This window comes from Homalodisca vitripennis, unplaced genomic scaffold (assembly GCF_021130785.1).
Source record: "Homalodisca vitripennis isolate AUS2020 unplaced genomic scaffold, UT_GWSS_2.1 ScUCBcl_1967;HRSCAF=6254, whole genome shotgun sequence".
Classification (NCBI taxonomy): domain Eukaryota; kingdom Metazoa; phylum Arthropoda; class Insecta; order Hemiptera; family Cicadellidae; genus Homalodisca; species Homalodisca vitripennis.
Window position 1 is genome coordinate 24,803 of NW_025778083.1, and position 25,101 is coordinate 49,903.

General features: G+C 29.8%; 1 pseudogene; it reads left to right on the plus strand.

The window, feature by feature from the left end:
* The first annotated feature begins 286 nt into the window (after positions 1 to 286).
* On the plus strand, positions 287 to 1,911 carry LOC124371764 (annotated as a pseudogene).
* The last annotated feature ends 23,190 nt before the right edge of the window (positions 1,912 to 25,101 follow it).

The following is a 25,101-nucleotide window of genomic DNA, read 5'->3' on the forward strand; positions in this document are numbered from 1 at the left end:
GAGTGATGAGGATAGCGGTGACGATGGCGACACCGACTTCACTCACTTCACAGGAAATCAACTGCGTGGAGCCGCAGAGTTAAAGGCAAAACAGTTCACAAATGATGGTATTGTACAAGTAGATGTATGTACAGAACAAGACATAGTTGATAACAATCTAAGCGGCGAGTCTTCATTACCTATAACTGTAATTCCGAAAGCAACTGTGTCTACATTTAAATCGGTACAATCAGACTCTTTACAAAGACAATACATACCTACAGAACCAAGCACTTCTCAATCTTTACAAATGAACAATATAAATCAATCACAATACCTTCCATCTCAGTCGCTCCCAAGTTTGAAAAGAAAAATTAAAACAAAACCGAGTTCCCACAAGTCAAATGCAAGAAAAAAGACAAAAACAGATAAACAAAGAACATGGAATAATGTTGACATTCCTAATAAGCCTGAGAGGGAATTTGAAAGGCCTTCGTGGCTCGAAAAAGATTTCACTCCAACAGAAATGTTTGAAAAACTTTTAACTAATGAGATTATCGAACATGTTGTTGAGAGTACTAATATTTATGCCTTGCAAAGTGGTAATGAATCTTTTAATGTTTCAATAGAAGAAATGCGCATATTCATGGCAATATTGTTTCTGAGTGGATATTGTATTGTACCACGGAAGAGGATGTACTGGGAATTATCTCCGGACACTCATCATGACACTGTGTCAAAAGCTATGAGCAGAAACAAGTTTGAAGAGATTCTTTGATATTTTCATGTCTGTGATAATGCAAAATTAGATGTCTGAGATAAATTTGCCAAAATACGTCCTTTGTGGAATATGTTGAATGAACGATGGCTTCAAGCTTACCCTGGCGATGCAAATATAAGCATCGACGAATCAATGGTTCCATACTTTGGACGACATGGTGCTAAACAGCATATACACGGGAAACCTATACGGTTTGGGTACAAAGTTTGGTGTGTATGTACCCGCCTGGGGTATTTGATTCAGGCTGAACCATACCAAGGTAAGAAAACAGGTAACACCATCCCTGAAATTGGAGTGGGTGGTTCAGTTGTAATAGATATCCTTAGTGAGCTGCCTCAAAACAAGACATACAGTATTTATATGGATAACTTTTTTACCTCTTTAAAACTACTAGATTATTTGTCAGAAAAGGGGCACGATGCTACAGGCACAATAAAGGCTAACCGAGTTGAAAATGCCCCACTCAAGGAAGCAACTGTTTTGAAAAAGGAATCACGAGGTTCATACGATCAACTTACTGAACAAAAAACAGGTATCACCTTGGTAAGGTATAATGACAACAATGTTGTAACTGTTGCTTCAACAAGATGTGGCGTACAGCCCATGGGTAAGGCCAAGAGATGGTGTCGTGTGGCAAAGCGTCAAGTTGATGTTCAACAGCCTGCCTGTATCATAAATTACAACACTTACATGGGTGGGGTTGATCAACTTGACCAGAATATATCAACCTATAGAATTGGCATTAGAAATCGGAAATGGTATTGGGCACTTCTAGCGTACCTTTTAAATGCTACAATGAATAATGCTTGGCAATTATACAGGCTCACCCCAAAAGGAAGAGAAGATCCCAAAGACCTACTGTCCTTTATAAGACATATTGTGCAGACATACTTCCAGAAATATACCCCACAACGTCAGAGAGCTTCCCGTGTGTCTGTCACTGGAAAAGAACGGGTTGAAGAAAGTGTGCGGCTTTCCAACAGTCTTCATGTCCTGGAAACTAACCCGACACAAATACGATGTGGCCTCTGTAGAAAGAACACATGGAAAAAGTGTAAACAGTGTCTTGTTGGATGTCATATAAAATGCTTTGAAAACTTTCACTCCTGAACTTGACAACATGTATGTAAATAGTCCTGCCATTTGTAACATTTTTTAATTTTCCTTAATCCTTAATGGTTTTTATATATTTTGTAATAAAATAAACAGAATATATGATACAATTGTAGTGGTTATTTACCTAACCTAAACCACTAACTCTGTATTTTTTAACAATTGCTTAATAACTTTGACCCTACCCATGTATGCCCAGTGCCCACATTTGTTGGCACCTCATAATATAGCATTAAAGTATATACTGAGCCTAATACACATATATTTGGTGTTTATAGGACTAATTTGTTACAATATTAAAGAAAAATCTAAATCTGAGAAAAAAAAGTTCCTGGGCACTAATGGGTTAAAAACATGCCTTGTAGCTTCTAGACGATCTAGATGTGGAACTTTTGGAACATCAATTCCTGTATATGGTTAAAATAACTATTACATCAGGGAGTGGTTGTTGAACATTCCTGAGTCTTGAAAGAATGTGCACGGTGACTTCGATGTAAAACGGTTGATATTTCACAAGTTGGCATCTAAAAAGTTTGAGATTCGCTTAGTAGGAAAATGGATGCTTGCAAGGGTATGTCTGCTAGCAGAGGGATCTTGATTGTTTGTGGGTTTTTGGTAAGTGATAGAAAGTTGGTGTTTTTAGTGATTTGGTAAATGAGGATTTGGCCAACCATCCAAAAGATCCTCATTATCAGCCTCTTGAGTGATTTAATCACGGAATGTATGAGATAACTCTATACGTTAATATTTATAAATTAGTTCATATAAAACTATCACTTAGCTGTCTTTATGTTTCTTTTGCCATTAGAATTACAGTAGCATTGCCTAAGTCTGAAGATAAACAGAGTTTCGTTATTATTTTTAAGTTTCCTGAGACTATTTCGTTTAGTGTGAGATATGTTTATAGATTTAAGAAGACTGGTAGATCGGGACTTGAAATATTTGCAAAAGTTTAACGTGGGATCTGCTGAACAAGGTGTTATATTGGAAGTGGTGGCGGTCACTCTAATTCTCAAAGTGTTCTATTTTTTGTAACATAAAACAGTAAAATATATCAGTACTTTCAAATAAAGAATCGCCTATAACAAAATATAAAACACCTGTTGTGATTCAGTTCACCGTATTGAACTATGACGACGTAATAGGTTCTTAACAGCGGCTCAGCACTAGCGGTTTGAGTCACGTTCGATACGCAGTTTTGCAGCCATTAGAGCTACGGCTTATGCTAGGGTGTCTATGTGCCATTTCCTAAACTGTAATATGAAGTACATATTACATAGATACACCTGTATATCCAGTATGTAGTTGTTTTTGCTAATTTTTCCACTTCTTCTGGAATTTCGAATAAGTAGTAAATTAAGTATTATTATAATTTGTTCATAGTGTACTTTTTTATCATTTAAAACTTAGTATGGAGGTCTTCTATTGTCCACCACCCAAACATAATTTCTTTAAACTGATATCACATAAACGAAAAACATATTAGCGAACATAGTATTCGCAAAGCGTTATTCATACGATAAAAAATATAAAATATAAGCGAACATTATTATACTGAAAATATGCTTTCCAGTTAACCCATAAAAACAGTTTTTATTCCTAGATGTATAACTTAAACAAAACACTAAGGATATACTGCTAATTTGTTCAAAGATAACAATAATTATAATATTTACGAGTAGTTTGATATATTTCAATATATAGTTTTTCAATTCTAAAAGCTTTGTCATCTTCAATCGGATATGATATATTAAGTTTAAGTACCTTCCCAATTACATAATACAACTTATGATAATGAATTCCATAATTAAATTACTTATTAAAAGAAATTTTGAGTATCAACGCAGAAAACTATTTAAAGATATCAACATTAACTTCAGTCTAAAATGTTAAAACACATAATACAGTTTTACGACAATATGACTATAAAAAAGACCTGTAGTGTATTGAAAAACTCGTGAAATAGAATTGTATAAAAATAACTGTACAAAATCAAAAATTTAACACTTTATATGTAGATGTATTTCATGTGATAGTACGTACTGTTTTATAATAATGATTTTTAAATATTGTTCCCATAGCCTATGTATCTATCAGATTCTTGTACGTGACGTATTTAGTAATTAAATTATATACTGTGGAAATAAAAAAATAGCATACTGACACTTTGATGAATACATAACCATATGTTATACCGTACAAAGTACTTTGTTGAAGTTTAGTCCACTTGCTAAAGACCTTTTATATATTTCACTAGAAAAATATTTGTATCACCAATTATAATGTGGCAAATCAATAAATTATTAAATGCTGAAAATATATCTCAAATACACAACTAAGAACAGAAGAATGATTATTTCAATTTTAATTCTACCCAAGATGAAGTAGGACAGAAAGACAAAGAGCAGACAGACACCAGGGAGACAGAAGGTTTGCGGCCTGCCTATCTTACCGCAGAAACTAATCTTGTTGGTTCTGTTCTTGTTATTTCAAAAGCGTTGGTGGCATAACCCGTCACTATTTCCTTACACAATGCGATATTTGAATTATTTATTTAATAACTTTAACAAAACTTAAATTTGCCCTCTTAACTTCAATTAAGTATATTTTGGTGTTTAACTATAAATGTTAAAATCAATAATTGAATATATTATTAATGAATATTTATGTTGTTAAAACACGATGTGATTTCAATCAATAAGATAATAATAATACTTATAAAAATAGGTCTTGTTCCTGGATACTTGATAAGATTCATTTATTTATTTGAAGTTTATTAACATAATACATTTACAAAAGGGTGAGAAATTCAAGTAATGACAATAAGGAACAAACTGTATGATGTGTATAGAAAACAGCATTTTTTACGTTTTCTTTATTCAAATATATGTTGATCTATTTTTACCACCAGTATTTGTACTTTCAGTGACTGTATGTACAAGTTTTCATCACTAGTTTTATCGAAAAGTTGATGTCTTACCAATACCAGATATTTGTGTTGCCTTTTGGTTTCGAACAGAACTTGAGATATCAAGTTTCTTACTGGGAAAAAATGGAATATTTTTCATAAATATTTTACAGTTATCCTTTACGATATTTCATTTACTACCATAACTGGGATAGCTACATAAAAAGACATATCCCTATATTAAATATTTAAAACTTTAACATTAACTTTGTAAAACACCTTACTGTTAAAAGCAGTCATAAGGAGCGTTTGTACTTAGAGCCTTGCAACGGTAAACTCTGCAATGTTTTGTCAAGTACGTCTAGAAAAAGTCCCTTTATTCAGGAATGCATAATCATCTTCCGACATAATAAATTTTCGTTTGAAATTTTCTTACTTCCTATGTTAAAGCTGTCAATATCAGAATATTTTATAGTATTTTATAAACTCTCATTTCTGTTTTGTGAGATTTTTTTTATTTTAATAATAGTTTGATATTGTTGAACATCGATTTAAATTTATTGTTATCAATATATTTAAAAACACGACCGTTTATTGCAGTTTTATACTATCCATTCTTTCCATCCCAATTTAAGTATGAACGGCAGCCTCTGTCATTAGTTATCTATAAGTACCTAGGTTATAACTTAAAAATATATTTAAATGGTTCATGCTGTCACTTCTATTTGCATGCATTAAGAAATACATATTTTGTTTTGGTCAAGGAATGTTTTAGATTAAGTGGTTGTAATGCTAAAATAAGTATATATATATATATATATATATATATATATATATATATATATATATAAGTTAGCTGTAGATTTATATGAACTTTAGCAGTAATTATTGTGTATGTGCCAATATAGTTTTGAGTAATTGGTGTGCAAAAAAATATTTAGGTCAAATCACAGACCGTTATGGGTCAAATTCACAAAATGGGACAATACATGTTACATCATCTTTACAAATTAAACCCTAGGACTAAAAAAAATAATTATTTATAATAAGTGTGACAGTATTTAAATTTAAATAAAGAAATATATATATATTTATTAAAATTTTTCCTTATTTGACTACAGTAACCGTTTTAGTTTGGCATATTCCCGTCCGGTCACGCGTTACCATCAAGTGTACGTAATTTGAGGGTTGAACATTTCATATATTTTTGTGACATAAAAAAGAATTAAAGGTAGTAAAAGTTAGTTTATACTAAGCGCTTGTGAGAACAAGTATAACACACGCATGACAGTAAAATAACAAACTGTTTTAATGCATAGAACGTCTGTTCCTTCACTTCCTTCTCAGTCAGTGTCATTTTTAAAAATAGCAATATAACCGACACGGGCGGTTCGATCCACGACTTTCGTCTGCAGTCAGTAAGAAGTTGAGCGTACGTGTTGTTTACGTTGTGATTTGTGTTTAGTTTGTTACAATCTTCTTTGGATTTCTACATAATTCCAGGTAAAAACTTGCCGTATGTTAATTACCTTTCACTTCGGTCACTTATATAAAGCAATAACTTATAAACATATAATAAAACTAATTCGATTGCTCAATACTAGAGACTGCATTAAAACATAACCTCAAACTAAAATCGGTTTTGTTTTTGCTGTCTGCGCAGTGGCGCTATCTGAACTACAAATATTCACTTCGGTCACGCTCTCTTCTCTCACGTGACCGGGCGTGAATGAGAGTGACCGATGTGAACGTGGTTGTGACCGTAAGTGAATGGAGTGACCGAAGTGAACTTATATTAATAGATATATCTATTATTCTATGTATACATTACTAGATACATTACAGGCCTTTTACGTTTAATGAAAATTATTATTTTGGCCTACAATTATGCCGATACAAATATTTAACGTTACAATGACCTACAAAAAGAATTACTTCTTGTTAATATGATTTAAATACTAAACTGCAATAATTAATTACAAGACGCAATTTGTTATTGTTAAAGATATGTAAAATACAAAGTGTTTTATACATTTTAAATTATAAAATTATCAATTTTAATTTGTTTTTAAAAATTCTTCCTAACCTCACTTAGGGTTTCAAGGTAAAATCCAAATGAACTGCTATAATCATTGTTAGGCACATATTTTTTTTAAGATTTTAATAGCTACAAATGATTTATTTAAATAATAGCACTTAATATTTGAATATATTTATCCAATATGCTTTTGTGGCGCCAACTCGAGTAATATGCATGTTTTCAGGCTGAACTCAATGAAGAAATGGCACGTGCAAAGAAAACATCAGATAGTGAAACGTTGAAGAGACAGAGAAATTTAGCAAAAGAAAGACAACGTAAGCATAGGGCGAAAATGACTGAAGAAGAGTTAGAGTTAAAGAGAAGTAAAGATAGAAAACGATATTCTAAACTAAAAAGTGAAGATAAAATTAAAAAAGTTAAAGACATGACACCTCGTGAACATCGCCGAATAAAAAAACAATGGCGTGATCGGAAAAAATATCAAATTTAAACAAAAAGAGGAAATTACTAGCAGCAGTACCTGAAATGTCCCCTCCTAACTCGGAACAAAAGAAAAGGGGACGTAAGATAGTAAGAAAAGATAGGAGCAAAGCGCATAGAAAAATAAAAATACAGGAGGAAGAAATTAAAAAACTAAAAAGCAAACTTCAGAAGTATAAAAATGAGACTGAGGAGGGCAAAATCCAAACAGAAAGATATGCCTCAATTAGGTTCCCCCTCGCCAAACAAACAAGTGAACATGTTAATTGGTAAAGACAGGGTTTCAAAAAAAGTAAAGAAACAGTTGTTTTTTTAGGATATGCTTTAAGAAAATAATTAAAAATTCAGGTATCTAGAGTAAATAACAAATCCAAAGAGCACCAGTTAGTTACTAAGATGATAGGGAATACAATTTTAAAAAGGTATAGAGTTCAGAGCCATTTTAAAGATCTAGTATCGTATAAAATGAACAGAAGAATCGGAGGTGAGTTCAAGTACGAACGTAAGCGGAAAAAATGTATTTATGACCAACAAGCAAGAAATGTCATACAATTTTATGAAGACGATACGGTTAGCCGTATTTGTCCTGGCAAACGAGATTTTATTATAAAAAACAAAGAAAAAAAAACAACGCAGAGTCTTGTTGGATTACAAGAAGAACTTGCATAAAAGATTTGTCATTGAAAGAAACATAAATATTTCATTATCAACATTTTCTAGACTATGCCCGTTCTGGATAACTTCCCCAAAAGCAGCCGACAGAGAAACTTGTGCTTGCATCAAACACCAAAATATAGACCTGAAAATAAATGCTTTAAGAAAATTAAAAGTTATATCCCAAAATAATGCCAATGATGTAATTGACACCATTGCCTGTGATCCAAGAAATGAGTTCTGTATGATGAACCTCTGTGAGAAATGTGAGAATGCGCACATATCTTACCAATATGACAATGACTTTAAAGTGAAGTTTTATCAATGGCAAACTGTTAAAGAAGAGAAAGTCATTAAGGGGAAAAGAAAGAAAATAGTAAAAATTGTAAAGAAGAAAAATATACAGAATGTTTCAGAACTACGTAATGAGCTCAATAATGAACTAATAGCTTTCAAGAAGCATGCGTATTATTACATACAGCAATCTTCAAATTAAAGCAACTTAAAGCTAATTTGACAGAAGGAGAACTATTAGTGAGGATAGATTTTTCTGAAAATTATATTGCTAAGCACACAGAGGAAATCCAATCGGCACATTTTGGTGCCTCAAAACGACAGATAACTTTAAATACTGGACTGTATTATGTTAAGAATAATTCTGGGAAGTTGGTAGGAAAAAGCTTCTGTACAGTATCTGATCATTTAGACCACCAGGCCCATGCTACTTGGGCACACATGGACCCTATCCTAAAACATATCAGAGACAAATACCCAACCACTAAGGTTATTCATTTTTATTCTGACGGTCCTTCAAGCCAATATAAGAATAGGTACAACATTTTTCTCATGAAAACCAAAGTACCAACATATTTTAAGAATGCTAATATGTTTTTTAGTTTTATTTTGGAATTTGAGGATACATTAATACTAAACTTTTAGCAATTTCTGTAGTTAAATTGTTGTAAGACACAGATATCCATTTTTCAGGTTCTTTGCATTTAGTTTGATAGAGAGTTGTTCTAGAATTTCTTTCAATAATTTTCTTTTTCTTTTTTATCATGTTGTCAATCATTTCAATTTTGTAACCATTAAATAATGCAATTTCTTTAATTTTCTTTACTTCCTTTTTATAATTTTCAATTGATAGAGGGGTATGTAAGAGCCTGTGGATTAAACTGTGAAAAGCTGCTCTTTTTTGTGAAGGGGGATGAAATGAATCAAATGGGATAAATCTGTCGTTTTGTGTTGATTTTCTATATATATCAAATTCAAAATGGAGAAATCATATCTATCTTTAATGGAAAAAGTTGGGGGGAATTCAAATTGTTGAAACTCTTGCACTAACCATTTTGATATAAAATAAGAAGGCGAATTTATACAAGAAACTATGGGCCTCATTAAGTTTCCTGGTTTATGTATTTTAGGAAGACAGTACAATCTTGGTATAATTGGATTTGATACTGTGAGTGATTTTGAAATTTCTTTCGATATTATTGTCTTGCAGTGTTTTAATGAAGCTGTTACCGACGCAATTTGTTGATTTAGAGGATTTTTGTTAATTTCTACATAAGGACCATCTTGAAGCATATTTTCCACTCTTGAATAATATTCACTTTTATCTAATATAACAATTGTGTTACTTTTGTCCTAATGTTATATTTTATTTATAAGCCTTCTTATTTTATATCAAAATGGTTAGTGCAAGAGTTTCAACAATTTGAACTCCCCCCAACTTTTTCCATTAAAGATAGATATGATTTCTTAAATTCTACAAAAGATATTTCTCAGTAAATTTGAAAACTCATGCAAAAGAAACAATGGATTATTTTCCAAGAATCTGGCCCTTCACAAAAAAGAGCAGCTTTTCACAGTTTAATCCACAGTCAAATTATTAAAAGAAATCAATGACAACAAATTCCTCGATGCTTACGAAACTATTTTTATGCAGAAGAACCAAAATTATTTAGTAAATAATGATCCTGGACCTCTACAAAATTCACCGTTACTGCCTTTAATCTAATTAAATATTAATTTTTATATATACAGTAGACATGCTTCCTGGCCTTTAAAATCTTATCTCTTTGTATTTTTTCAAGACATATGTTTTTATTTAAATCTAAATTGTTTTTTATTATTAATTTACTTTTATTTCAGTTATTTGGGTCTGACGATGTGTTCTTTGAGCACGAAAAGGCCTCACAAAATAAAAATCTTTCATTTATTGGAGTGTTTGATTATATATTAAGCATTTAGTTTCCAATAAGAAGAAGCTGGTAAAATGTATTCATCGACACTCAAGTCCTCTCAGCTCAACAAACTACATCAACTGAAACAAAAAGTAAGGTTACTATCTAATGATATACAGTTTTTAAAAAAGTGTAAGAAAAACAAAATATTTCCTAAAATTTATTAAAATATCGATTCCTATAAAGAATTCTGTTACAGAAAAAGTTCTTCATAATGCTAAAATTAACTGGTTAAATCTAGAAATTAAGTCTTTATATTCAAAACAATCAAATTTTGAACTTCAAGCATTTGAACTCCATCTAGAGATCACTAGAAATTTGAATAGCGTTGAATTTCCCCATTTTTTCACATGAAATATACAATGATCTTAGAAAGTATTGAATACAAACACAAACATAAACTAGAAAAACTAGAAAAGAAATTCAATATACTGCTCGGCAAAAATATAAGCACAAAAATACTACCAGAAAATAGTTCTTCCAAAGATACATTGGTTAAAAATTTGTCTTCAAACACATTTACGGTTGCAGAGTTATCAATATTGAATAAAGGTTTAAACTACGCCATAAAATCTTGTAAAGAACAAGAAGATGTATTTGTTGATGTTGAATCAAACATAAAATTTTTAAAATAATGATCAAAGAAATGCAATTAGAAGTGATGTAAATTCAGCTCTTCTTAAAGTTAAAACTAAGCAATCTACAAAAAGTAATTCAAAATCATCTCAAGACGTCTTTTAGAAATAACAATAATGTAATAAAATCATTAAAAAGCAAAGATGTTTTCTACCTGAAAGCGGACAAAAGTAACACAATTGTTATATTAGATAAAAGTGAATATTAACAAAATAAAAATCTTTCATTTATTGGAGTGTTTGATTATATATTAAGCATTTAGTTTCCAATAAGAAGAAGCTGGTAAAATGTATTCATCGACACTCAAGTCCTCTCAGCTCAACAAACTACATCAACTGAAACAAAAAGTAAGGTTACTATCTAATGATATACAGTTTTTAAAAAAAGTGTAAGGAAAAACAAAATATTTCCTAAATTTATTAAAATATCGATTCCTATAAAGAATTCTGTTACAGAAAAAGTTCTTCATAATGCTAAAATTAACTGGTTAAATCTAGAAATTAAGTCTTTATATTCAAAACAATCAAATTTTGAACTTCAAGCATTTGAACTCCATCTAGAGATCACTAGAAATTTGAATAGCGTTGAATTTCCCATTTTTCACATGAAATATACAATGATCTTAGAAAGTATTGAATACAAACACAAACATAAAACTAGAAAAACTAGAAAAGAAATTCAATATACTGCTCGGCAAAAATATAAGCACAAAAATACTACCAGAAAATAGTTCTTCCAAAGATACATTGGTTAAAAATTTGTCTTCAAACACATTTACGGTTGCAGAGTTATCAATATTGAATAAAGGTTTAAACTACGCCATAAAATCTTGTAAAGAACAAGAAGATGTATTTGTTGATGTTGAATCAAACATAAAATTTTTAAATAATGATCAAAGAAATGCAATTAGAAGTGATGTAAATTCAGCTCTTCTTAAAGTTAAAACTAAGCAATCTACAAAAAGTAATTCAAAATCATCTCAAGACGTCTTTAGAAATAACAATAATGTAATAAAATCATTAAAAAGCAAAGATGTTTTCTACCTGAAAGCGGACAAAAGTAACACAATTGTTATATTAGATAAAAGTGAATATTATTCAAGAGTGGAAAATATGCTTCAAGATGGTCCTTATGTAGAAATTAACAAAAATCCTCTAAATCAACAAATTGCGTCGGTAACAGCTTCATTAAAACACTGCAAGACAATAATATCGAAAGAAATTTCAAAATCACTCACAGTATCAAATCCAATTATACCAAGATTGTACTGTCTTCCTAAAATACATAAACCAGGAAACTTAATGAGGCCCATAGTTTCTTGTATAAATTCGCCTTCTTATTTTATATCAAAATGGTTAGTGCAAGAGTTTCAACAATTTGAATTCCCCCCAACTTTTTCCATTAAAGATAGATATGATTTCTTAAATTCTACAAAAGATATTAAGATCGAACAAGACGAATATCTTGTATCATTTGATGTTCAATCTCTTTATCCTAATGTACCTATTAAAGATAGCATACAAATCATCGAGGACTGGCTGATTTCCATAAATTTAGAAAAAAACTATTGTTAAAGAGTACATTAATTTAGTCAATCTTAGCATGTCACAAAATGTGTTTCAATTTCGAGACAAATATTACACACAGTGTTATGGTACTGCCATGGGAAATCCCCTTTCATGTTTTATCGCCAACATATTTCTCAGTAAATTTGAAACTCATGCAAAAGAAACAATGGATTATTTTCCAAGAATCTGGAAGAGATATGTAGATGATATATTTGCTGTTTTTGACAAGAAACAAAATCTTCAAGATTTTATTATTTCGCTTAACTCATTTTACCCCTCGATAAAATTTACTTGTGAAATAGAACATAACAATCAACTCCCATTTCTAGATTTATTAATTACAAAAAATACAACTGGCCATTTTGAATTTGATATATATAGAAAATCAACACAAAACGACAGATTTATCCCATTTGATTCATTTCATCCCCCTTCACAAAAAAGAGCAGCTTTTCACAGTTTAATCCACAGGCTCTTACATACCCCTCTATCAATTGAAAATTATAAAAAGGAAGTAAAGAAAATTAAAGAAATTGCATTATTTAATGGTTACAAAATTGAAATGATTGACAACATGATAAAAAAGAAAAAGAAAATTATTGAAAAATTCTAGAACAACTCTCTATCAAACTAAATGCAAAGAACCTGAAAAATGGATATCTGTGTCTTACAACAATTTAACTACAGAAATTGCTAAAAGTTTTAAAACACATGCCAGTATTAATGTATCCTCAAATTCCAAAATAAAACTAAAAAACATATTAGGAAATCCAAAGAATAAAATAGACGATGAAGAAAAATCTGGAATCTATCAAATTAATTGTGACAACTGTGATTTAAAATATATTGGCCAAACAAAAAGGAAAATAAAAAAGAGAGTAAAGGAACATAAAGCATGTCTGAAGTATCAGCAAGAGGAAAGATCGGCCATGGCGAAACATGCACTCCATACTGGACACTGCTTTTCACAAGTCAAATTATTAAAAGAAATCAATGACAACAAATTCCTCGATGCTTACGAAACTATTTTTATGCAGAAGAACCAAAATTATTTAGTAAATAATGAACCTGGACCTCTACAAAATTCACCGTTACTGCCTTTAATCTAATTAAATATTAATTTTTATATATACAGTAGACATGCTTCCTGGCCTTTAAAATCTTATCTCTTTGTATTTTTCAAGACATATGTTTTTATTTAAATCTAAATTGTTTTTATTATTAATTTACTTTTATTTCAGTTATTTGGGTCTGACGATGTGTTCTTTGAGCACGAAAGGCCTCACAAAATAAAAATCTTTCATTTATTGGAGTGTTTGATTATATATTAAGCATTTAGTTTCCAATAAGAAGAAGCTGGTAAAATGTATTCATCGACACTCAAGTCCTCTCAGCTCAACAAACTACATCAACTGAAACAAAAAGTAAGGTTACTATCTAATGATATACAGTTTTTAAAAAAGTGTAAGAAAAACAAAATATTTCCTAAATTTATTAAAATATCGATTCCTATAAAGAATTCTGTTACAGAAAAAGTTCTTCATAATGCTAAAATTAACTGGTTAAATCTAGAAATTAAGTCTTTATATTCAAAACAATCAAATTTTGAACTTCAAGCATTTGAACTCCATCTAGAGATCACTAGAAATTTGAATAGCGTTGAATTTCCCATTTTTCACATGAAAATATACAATGATCTTAGAAAGTATTGAATACAAACACAAACATAAACTAGAAAAACTAGAAAAGAAATTCAATATACTGCTCGGCAAAAATATAAGCACAAAAATACTACCAGAAAATAGTTCTTCCAAAGATACATTGGTTAAAAATTTGTCTTCAAACACATTTACGGTTGCAGAGTTATCAATATTGAATAAAGGTTTAAACTACGCCATAAAATCTTGTAAAGAACAAGAAGATGTATTTGTTGATGTTGAATCAAACATAAAATTTTTAAATAATGATCAAAGAAATGCAATTAGAAGTGATGTAAATTCAGCTCTTCTTAAAGTTAAAACTAAGCAATCTACAAAAAGTAATTCAAAATCATCTCAAGACGTCTTTAGAAATAACAATAATGTAATAAAATCATTAAAAAGCAAAGATGTTTTCTACCTGAAAGCGGACAAAAGTAACACAATTGTTATATTAGATAAAAGTGAATATTATTCAAGAGTGGAAAATATGCTTCAAGGTGGTCCTTATGTAGAAATTAACAAAAATCCTCTAAATCAACAAATTGCGTCGGTAACAGCTTCATTAAAACACTGCAAGACAATAATATCGAAAGAAATTTCAAAATCACTCACAGTATCAAATCCAATTATACCAAGATTGTACTGTCTTCCTAAAATACATAAACCAGGAAACTTAATGAGGCCCATAGTTTCTTGTATAAATTCGCCTTCTTATTTTATATCAAAATGGTTAGTGCAAGAGTTTCAACAATTTGAATTCCCCCCAACTTTTTCCATTAAAGATAGATATGATTTCTTAAATTCTACAAAAGATATTAAGATCGAACAAGACGAATATCTTGTATCATTTGATGTTCAATCTCTTTATCCTAATGTACCTATTAAAGATAGCATACAAATCATCGAGGACTGGCTGATTTCCATAAATTTAGAAAAAACTATTGTTAAAGAGTACATTAATTTAGTCAATCTTAGCATGTCACAAAATGTGTTTCAATTTCGAGACAAATATTACACACAGTGTTATGGTACTGCCATGGGAAATCCCCTTTCATGTTTTATCGCCAACATATTTCTCAGTAAATTTGAAACTCATGCAAAAGAAACAATGGATTATTTTCCAAGAATCTGGAAGAGATATGTAGATGATATATTTGCTGTTTTTGACAAGAAACAAAATCTTCAAGATTTTATTATTTCGCTTAACTCATTTTACCCCTCGATAAAATTTACTTGTGAAATAGAACATAACAATCAACTCCCATTTCTAGATTTATTAATTACAAAAAATACAACTGGCCATTTTGAATTTGATATATATAGAAAATCAACACAAAACGACAGATTTATCCCATTTGATTCATTTCATCCCCCTTCACAAAAAAGAGCAGCTTTTCACAGTTTAATCCACAGGCTCTTACATACCCCTCTATCAATTGAAAATTATAAAAAGGAAGTAAAGAAAATTAAAGAAATTGCATTATTTAATGGTTACAAAATTGAAATGATTGACAACATGATAAAAAAGAAAAAGAAAATTATTGAAAGAAATTCTAGAACAACTCTCTATCAAACTAAATGCAAAGAACCTGAAAAATGGATATCTGTGTCTTACAACAATTTAACTACAGAAATTGCTAAAAGTTTTAAAACACATGCCAGTATTAATGTATCCTCAAATTCCAAAATAAAAACTAAAAAACATATTAGGAAATCCAAAGAATAAAATAGACGATGAAGAAAAATCTGGAATCTATCAAATTAATTGTGACAACTGTGATTTAAAATATATTGGCCAAACAAAAAGGAAAATAAAAAAGAGAGTAAAGGAACATAAAGCATGTCTGAAGTATCAGCAAGAGGAAAGATCGGCCATGGCGAAACATGCACTCCATACTGGACACTGCTTTTCACAAGTCAAATTATTAAAAGAAATCAATGACAACAAATTCCTCGATGCTTACGAAACTATTTTTATGCAGAAGAACCAAAATTATTTAGTAAATAATGAACCTGGACCTCTACAAAATTCACCGTTACTGCCTTTAATCTAATTAAATATTAATTTTTTATATATACAGTAGACATGCTTCCTGGCCTTTAAAATCTTATCTCTTTGTATTTTTCAAGACATATGTTTTTATTTAAATCTAAATTGTTTTTATTATTAATTTACTTTTATTTCAGTTATGTGGGTCTGACGATGTGTTCTTTGAGCACGAAAGGCCTCACAAAATAAAAATCTTTCATTTATTGGAGTGTTTGATTATATATTAAGCATTTAGTTTCCAATAAGAAGAAGCTGGTAAAATGTATATTTTAAGAATTTAAAATTTATGACTTGGAACTATACAGAGGCTGGCCATGGCAAAGGCCCAATGGATGGTGTGGGAGGAGTATTGAAACGCATGGCAGACGAAGTTGTTAGACATGGAACCGATATAACCTGTGCTTCAGATTTTGTGAACACTTTAAAGAAGAGGACAAAAATTTACTTGATTTAAATAGACAGTTCAACCGTTGATGAAATGAAAAAAGAAGTAAAAGCAACAGTGATCCCACCCATAAAAAATATCACGTTGGCTAGGCAGATAACATGGGGTCCGAATAGCATAATGTATTCAAGAAGTTTATCTTGCTTTTCTTGTAAGCCAGATACGTACTGCGACCACTATACTATTGGTAAAGTTTTTGAAAATACAAAAAAAAGAAAGATTCCCTGCAAAGCTCATAGCGGAAACAATTATAGTAAAAAAACTGTGTACCACATGATTTATTCGACATCGTCTTCTGAAGGAGATGAAGATGATCCAGCTATTGCAAATGAAGAACAAAAAAATAAAGCCACCAAATTAAGAATAAATATGAGGCTGAACCGGATAAAACAAAGAAAGAAATATCCATAGAAAATAACACTTCATTTGTCTCATATTCCAGTCCAAAGAATAAGCTACTTGTGAAAAACAAGGTAACTAATCGTATATTTAGCCTTAGGTATAAATACTAAGTAAGCAATCTCTCTCTTCCTTACAGTAAAATATTTGCCTTCATCTTCAGCTTTTCTACATTAGAAAACAAATGTAATTTTGATCATGATATATTTTGTCAAACTATAGATATTTTTACAATATTATTGATTAAGACATGTAATGCTGATATTTTACAAATGTATTTAATAATTCTGAGGCTATTAATTTCATTTTATTATTAGGCTATCCATGAGGCTCACCATTCTTCCAAGAAAATCGGTAAAAATGACCGACTTTTTTACAAAGGACATCGATAACCTGCTCGCTACTGAAGAAAGTCAAGACATGTAATTTTTGTACATTTGTTCTCAAATATTAATTTTAAGATGTTTGATTTGTCTTTATTTCAAAGTAACGTTTTCATTAAAAATAATTTGTACTATTGACGTTCTTTTTTTTCAAACGCATCTTCCTTCGTGTCCTAACTTAAAACGCAGTATCCAAATAAAATCTTGTCACAATGGTTTTTAATATTACATTAAATAAATCTTAAATTGATTTGAAGGAAGAAATCACTTCTGTCACGTAGGTTCACTTCTGTCACGTACAGTTCCTTTCTGTCACGCTCGATTCACTTCGGTCACTTGCAGAAATGTATTAAAATCGTTTAATTCCTATGAAAAAATAATTCAATTTAACATTTTTTTCCTTGTTTAAATACTACTCTAATAGCACATGATAGGTAGTTAAGTGATGGCATTGATTTTAGCTTTTTATAAGTAACTTTAGCTAACTAAACATCGTAAACGCATATTTTCTTTGTTTTTAGGAAAAAATTAAACATTAATCTAATATAACAGTGTTGAATCCCATACATATAGAGATAATACCGTAGTTATTTAATAAAAGTTAGTATTTTATGTTTCTTGGTTTTATTTTGGATAGTAATGATAAAAAAGGAAGCGTGACCGGAGTGAATATTTTTACATGCTCTATCACAGGAAAAAATGTATAAAATAAAACTAACCTGAAATTGAGCTCTGCTGTGATGAAGGTAAGTAAGTACATTGTTTAAGGTTTATAAACAACAAAGTTGAAAGTATTATCTTTAATTTTTTTATTTAACAAAGTTTTGTTAAAATTGTCCCATTTTGTGATTTTGACCCTTATATTGATTAATTGTTTATTGTCCAGACATTACGAAACTTCCACTTAGTTACGATTTGTCAAGGCTACCTAAATCATAGCAACTTAATGGTCCTACCCTATCTCAGTTAAAATTATTTATAAAATAATGTATGTATTTACTGACACACCGAACTGAACAAAAATGTGTAAAACACGATTTTTATTTGATTCTTTATCTAACTTACACATAACACAAATTTTTACATATGAGTTGCACTAGGTTAATTTATCAAGAAATGTACAAATCATACCAATTATGTTATTTTTTTAAGCATTGAATTCTATAGGTACATAAAAACTGGGGACAGAATTATCCTGGATTTATGAAATTGTACACATACAATTTTATTCTGATCAATTTTTTGAGTATATAGTGGTACTTTCTAAAAACTACATGTAATACCCATCATTTTAATTCTCTATTAGCCTTAACAATTGTAATATTCTTGTAATTTGACGAAAATATATAAAGTAATTAAATGAATCTGATTGATTTAAGCATAGTTATAAATGTAGTATAAAACTTCTTGTAGTTATTCGTTAATTATAATTCAGAAAGAGGTCAATAAGAAGGATACACATCTCATACGCAGAATACGGTTAAAATAATATAAGACCATTTTAAGGTACAGTTTTGTGTTATTTCCTAATGTTGATAATAGAGAATTATGCAATAAAACTGTTAGTAAAGAAAATTAATTTTTAATCATAACAGTCAATAGAAATGTTAAAATATTGAATTTAATCCATAGACATATTAATTAGATTCACATATTTTGTACTTAAAAAATTTTAAAACACAGTTATACGAAACATTTCCTGTTAGCCTACATTAAAAGATTTCTGTCAGGCTGCGAATGTTTTCATTTTTTATAGATTAGACTTAAATTATTATTTACCCTCTATATCAAATCTAATGGTAATACTCATCAATATCTAACAATCAATAAATAGTGCACGGACAAAATCATGAGTTTTATTAACTTCAGCATTGATACACAAATGCGAAACAGAAGGATTCAAAAGGTCTACAATGTTTGAAGTATTAGCTTTTTAATGTCCGTGTAGAAAGAACAGCAACCACCCTTTCACGTGTAATTAGTATTCAAAAGGCCTCGGTTTTATTCTTCGTCTATAAAATGGTATGAAAACAAGAAATGCATAAAATAGGAAAGCTCCTTTTTGTCAATTCATTCTAACAGAAGTTACACAGTTACTTTTTTATAAGTTTAATTAACTATTACTACTTGTTTTAGAAACAATGAGGCTATTAAATAATAATAAATTAAATAAGAATTATTTTGTGTCTGTAGTAATCTTGAAGTTTGTGTGTTAATCTTAAAAATATATCTGGAAAGTCTTTTTTAGTAAAATAGCATCAACTTTTTATTAATGCAATTTAATAGTAATGCTGTAATAGTGCTTATATTATTAAATATATAAAATATATATATATATATATATATATATATATATATATATATAACATTTGTAACAAAGTTTACTTTGGTAAAAAAGCATCTACTTCTGATTATTGTAATGTTGTCCTCTTAAAAACTGTTTGAGGGCGTCACGGTTGTACTAAGTCTTAGTTCGGATGAAGGGAACATATACATAAAAAGGTAAAAACTGTCTTCTTCAGGCAAATTCGTATATTAACGTTTAAAACAATATCCTTTTAGTCCGATGTATTTTCGCTGCTATAGCAGCGTTTACTGGTCGAGGAAGTTGGTCTGAAAAGTCTACTCCAGCCAAAGAGTTACTAATCTCAGTACCGTAAAAGCATTTACGTTGTTCCCTCGAGTAAGAAAACCTACATTAATATACTCTAAAGTAAAGATAGTGATGGGTGAGTGCTTTTCCTTTATGTATTGAGATTAATAATATCTATCAATTTAAAAACATAAAAAATTGGAATTAAATATAAATAAATTTATATCGGTAAGAAGACTAAACTACACCTTGCTGAGCTTTTGAAAATCTAATAATTTGAAAATTTTTATATTAAGGAGCTGGAAAAAGTAATTCCTGTCTGTCTACCTGTCTTTCTTTTCGAACGATATCTCTAAAATCAACTCAAATATAGACTTAGGGTTTAAAATTTTTTATTATTTATACATTTACTTTAATTTAATAAAATAAGTATGCAACTTTAATGTTATGAACACTAAATAGAGACATACGTTAAAATAATTTAATTTTAAATACAAAATTAAATTGATAAACTATATAGGTGTGGAATTAGGGGAGTTGTTTTTAACTGGTTCAAAAGTTATATTTTAAGAAGAACACAGCGTGTAAAGTTGAATGGAGTGCTTAGCGATTTAGGTGAAGTTAAGTTTGGAGTTCCACAGGGTTTTGTTTTGGGTGCAGTTCTTTTTTTAATATATATTAATGATTTATGTAGCGCAAGATTTGTTGGAAAAGTAACTTCTTTCGCTGATGATACTGCTTTCTCTTACGTTGGAGAAACATGGGCTGATGTAGAGTTGAATATGAACCTAGATCTTCAAGCTATACAGTGGTGGTTCACTAAAAATAATATGATCTTAAGTACCGCTAAAACAAATTATTTAAATTTTAATTTAAGGGAAGGTAATCATTTAACAAATAGGATTATTCTACACTGTATTGATTGCATTTGTAGTAGGAGTGTATATTGTAATAATAAATGTATTGAAGTAAAAATTACTGACAGTATTAAATATTTAGGAACAATTTTAGATAAGGATTTGTCATGGAAAAAACATATATTAGATTTAAAGAAAAAATTAAGTAATGTTTTGAGACTATTTTATTTTTTACGAAACATGTGCAATAATGATACACTAAGAATGCTATATTGTTCACTGGTGCATAGTAGACTGGAATATGGAATTTCATGTTGGGGAGGGACTTATAAAACTAACACAAAATCCTTGTTTATTATTCAAAAACATTTCGTTAGGCTAATTTTACGAAGAAATATAACTGAAGCAAGTTTTCCTTTATTTTATCAATTGAAAATACTATCAGTAAGACATGCGTATATTTATAAAGTCTTGAAAATATTTTATCGTCGTAGCAGGAATAGTACAGATTTAAATGATTACAGATCAAAATTAAGAAATGCGTCAGATGTATGTGTACCTAGGCCATCAAACACATTTTTTACTAAAAGCTATAATTTTTTGGCGCCAAGAATATTTAATAAATTACCTAATCGCATTCGCTACGTCAATTCTTTAACTAAATTCTGCTCTAAATTAAGACAGTGGTTGTTGGAAATTGAAAATATAGACGAAATATTATTTGAGACAATACAGTAAAAGTTTTTGTTTTTAAAGATTATGGCAGATAAAAAATGTAAAATCTTCTGATATGGATATACGTTTATTTTTTGTTTATATATTATTTAAACTTATAAAATATAAAGGTTTGCATATTAATATTTTATGTACATAAAATCAAGTTTTAAGTTTGATTTTTGTTTTGTTGTAGGGTAAAACATAGAACAGTTTTGTTTATTCATGAAACTAGATATTTTTGTTTAATGGTTTATAATATTTGTATGGGCTTTAAAGAAAGACAAATTATTAATTGAAAGTGTATTTTTTTATGAGTAGACTTTGTTGGTTTTGGAGAAATTATTTTTCATTCTATATGTAATTTGAAAATTAGATCAGCCATTTGTAAAATAAATTCAGTAAGACCTCCAATCAGGCTGTGCCTTGGAGGAGTCTATTTCTCATAATTATATTATATTATGCATTGTACTTGAAATATATTAATTTTATAGGATCTGCTTGGCATTGTTTTAATTTTATTGTTATGTATGTTATGTATTGTATTGTGCCAGTGTACAATGTTCAGCATGATTTTTAACATATTTGTTGTTTTGAGAAATAAATTTATTATTATTTATTATTTATTTATTATTGTTTATCTGGATGACGAAAAACAATGAATATATTTAATAATTGAATTACAAAACTTTATAACTTTATAGAGGATAAGGAGGTATACATATAGAGAAAGAGTTTAAATTTATGGATTAGTTAGATTATTGGAGTTGGATAACTCATCAACGGTTCATTTGTCACACACAAGACAGTATTAGTACATATATTTTTATCCTTCCTTAATGAACTGTACTGTTACAAAAATTATTTCGTAATTATCAGAGCCACTTGTAATCGAGGAGGATGGAAGTTACCGTTGGAAAAAAAAACCACTTAAACAAGGATCAAGTGACAAAAACCCACACATTGTGGGTAAAAACATTAAATAAACATTGAAAAGACTTTAGACTAAACAAGGGGAGGGCGAAAGCATCATGTGACTGGCCCAAAAGAGTGACTCCGTGCGAAAAAAAATTAGCCAGGAAAATCACGGAAACTACTGGTGCTAAGATTAGGCCACTTCAATTATCTTCTAGATTGGTATGACGAAATCCGTTGATCTTTTGCAAATTAGAAAAAATAGGTGAACATCTGATATTACAGCAAACTTTCGTCTCTATGTAGCCAGCTGCTATGTAACATATTGAGAATTATGTATAAAACAACAAATATAAAACAAATTATGTAAGAATAAAATTATATTTTACTTTAGGAAGAAAAAATGATAACTATTTTACAAGTCACTTATAAATTAAATTCCTTAGATATAAATATTTTCACAAACAAACCTTTCATAAGGAAGAATAAACTTGCAGCTTTGTTGGGTTTGTCAGTCTCATGTGTAAATATAAATCAGACCCCCATGTTGACATTACGTTATGTGGGACAGCTAATAAAATACACGTCTGTCAGGCACAGTTACTTTACTTTCCCGTCTTTTTATAACTTAAAACAAGATTTATTTGCTTGTTTCTCTTATCCTTTACAAATCAGACATCATCAGTGTAGTTAATGGTTATTTTCACTTATTGCTACTGTTTCAGTCAATCTAAATCCAAAAATATATTTATGTAAATACATTTTTATATCATACCGTACATTTTGATATTCATTGTGGTATGTTTAACGATCTAAAACTGTTGGATTTCTTAAAATTATAATATTAAACACTTGAGGTATACACAATCAAGTCTCAAAAGGTTTCTGTTGATTTGCATTTGTATTATATTATAGATAGCTGCAATCAATCTAAGTTATTGCTCATTTGAAATTCAGAAACGTGCAACATTCAAATATTTGCAACTGATTACACTACCCAGTCTCTAAATGTAGGAAACAAATTTGTTTCTTATGTCTAAATGTGACATGACGAATGACCGAGACATAAATGGGTATAAGCCTAGAGACAGATATAATAATTACTAAACTGGAAGACACAGAACGGTGGTTTATAAAGGATTGCTCTGGCTGGTGTTAATTTTTCAGTAAATTACAAGGTTCAATAAAAATTTCCCAAAGTCCAAGGCGTAAAAACTAGTTTTAACGCTTTTTGGAGTCATACACAATATATAATTTTGACAACATTTTAGCATTTGATTGTGAGACCAGTAATTAAAAAGACCGTAGATGAAAGTGGGAATAATGAGCAAATGAATGTAAGTTATGTATGTATGTAAGTTATGCAAAATTTATGATTGAATATGATTCCTTAAAAGTTGACATATGCCATGCATTTGAAAATGTTCTGGCAAGACAAATCGAATTTGATATATCAAATCAAATCAAATCATTTCTTTATTGCTTTTAGACAATATATAACATTGTATAGCAGTCGTCATATATTCAAACAGCAAATACCCTACACACTCACAAATAGTCAGACTTACATTTCACTCATTCACAATAATTCACACTATCTTTGGATCCAGATTTTAAATTTTGGTAATTTAAGATATTTTTAGATATCCCAGCGACTCATCATAAACTCCTCTAGCGAATAAAATGCTTTTGACACAAACAGGCATTTGAGACGAGTTTTGAATTGGATTTGATTAGTTGCATTTTTTACACTTTCAGGGAGCTTGTTGATTAAGCCGACGCCAACCTGATGCGGTAAATGCTGAGATACCGCCAGTCTATGACTATAGACTCTAAAGTTGTCCCTGGCTCTAGTTTCATACTGATGAAAGTCCCTGCCCCGGACTAAAGTGCATTTCGATTGACAGTACAGGATCACATGAAACATATAGAGACAGGGCAATGTCAGCAAACCTAGCTCCCTAAAAGAGTCCCTACACGACTCTCTGTAATTCAACTTTGCAATAATTCTAATTGCCTTTTTTTGAAGCCTAATATAATTAAGAATAACCTATTACGACTATAGCTGCACGGACATCTTTAGATCAGTAGGTATGACCTCAATTCACGAGGAAAAGTAGCGACCACAAATTCACCTATCTAATGAGCAAGATGCTTTTAGTGGAAAAAAAAGACAAATATCCCATGAGGTTGCACATAAATTCATACTGAAATAATTTATGGATTTGTGGAGTTGAAATTTTTTCGTGTGTTTTACAATTACATACTTAACTAGCTATGTAACGTAATAACAAGTAGTATATTAGGGCAGAGGATCAATATGTTAGTTTCTTTGCTTATTTTGACTATTACTCGTAGTTAAGTTCGTTCTTTTGCTATCTGTATTTAACTAAAAATATTATTGAAATCATTGGGTTGCCATTATATTTTTATGTTAAAAACATTTGTGCTAAAGAATTACTGTCAAGAATTACCTCCCAGTATATGGACGATTATTCTTCAGGTATCTTAACAGTGAAACAAGTTAAAAATTACGTTGTAGCCGAAAAGAAAAAAAAAAAAAAGTTTGTCGAATCTAATAAAAACAACCTAATAATCAAAACTAATAATTAATTATGTATTTATACATTATAAACAGC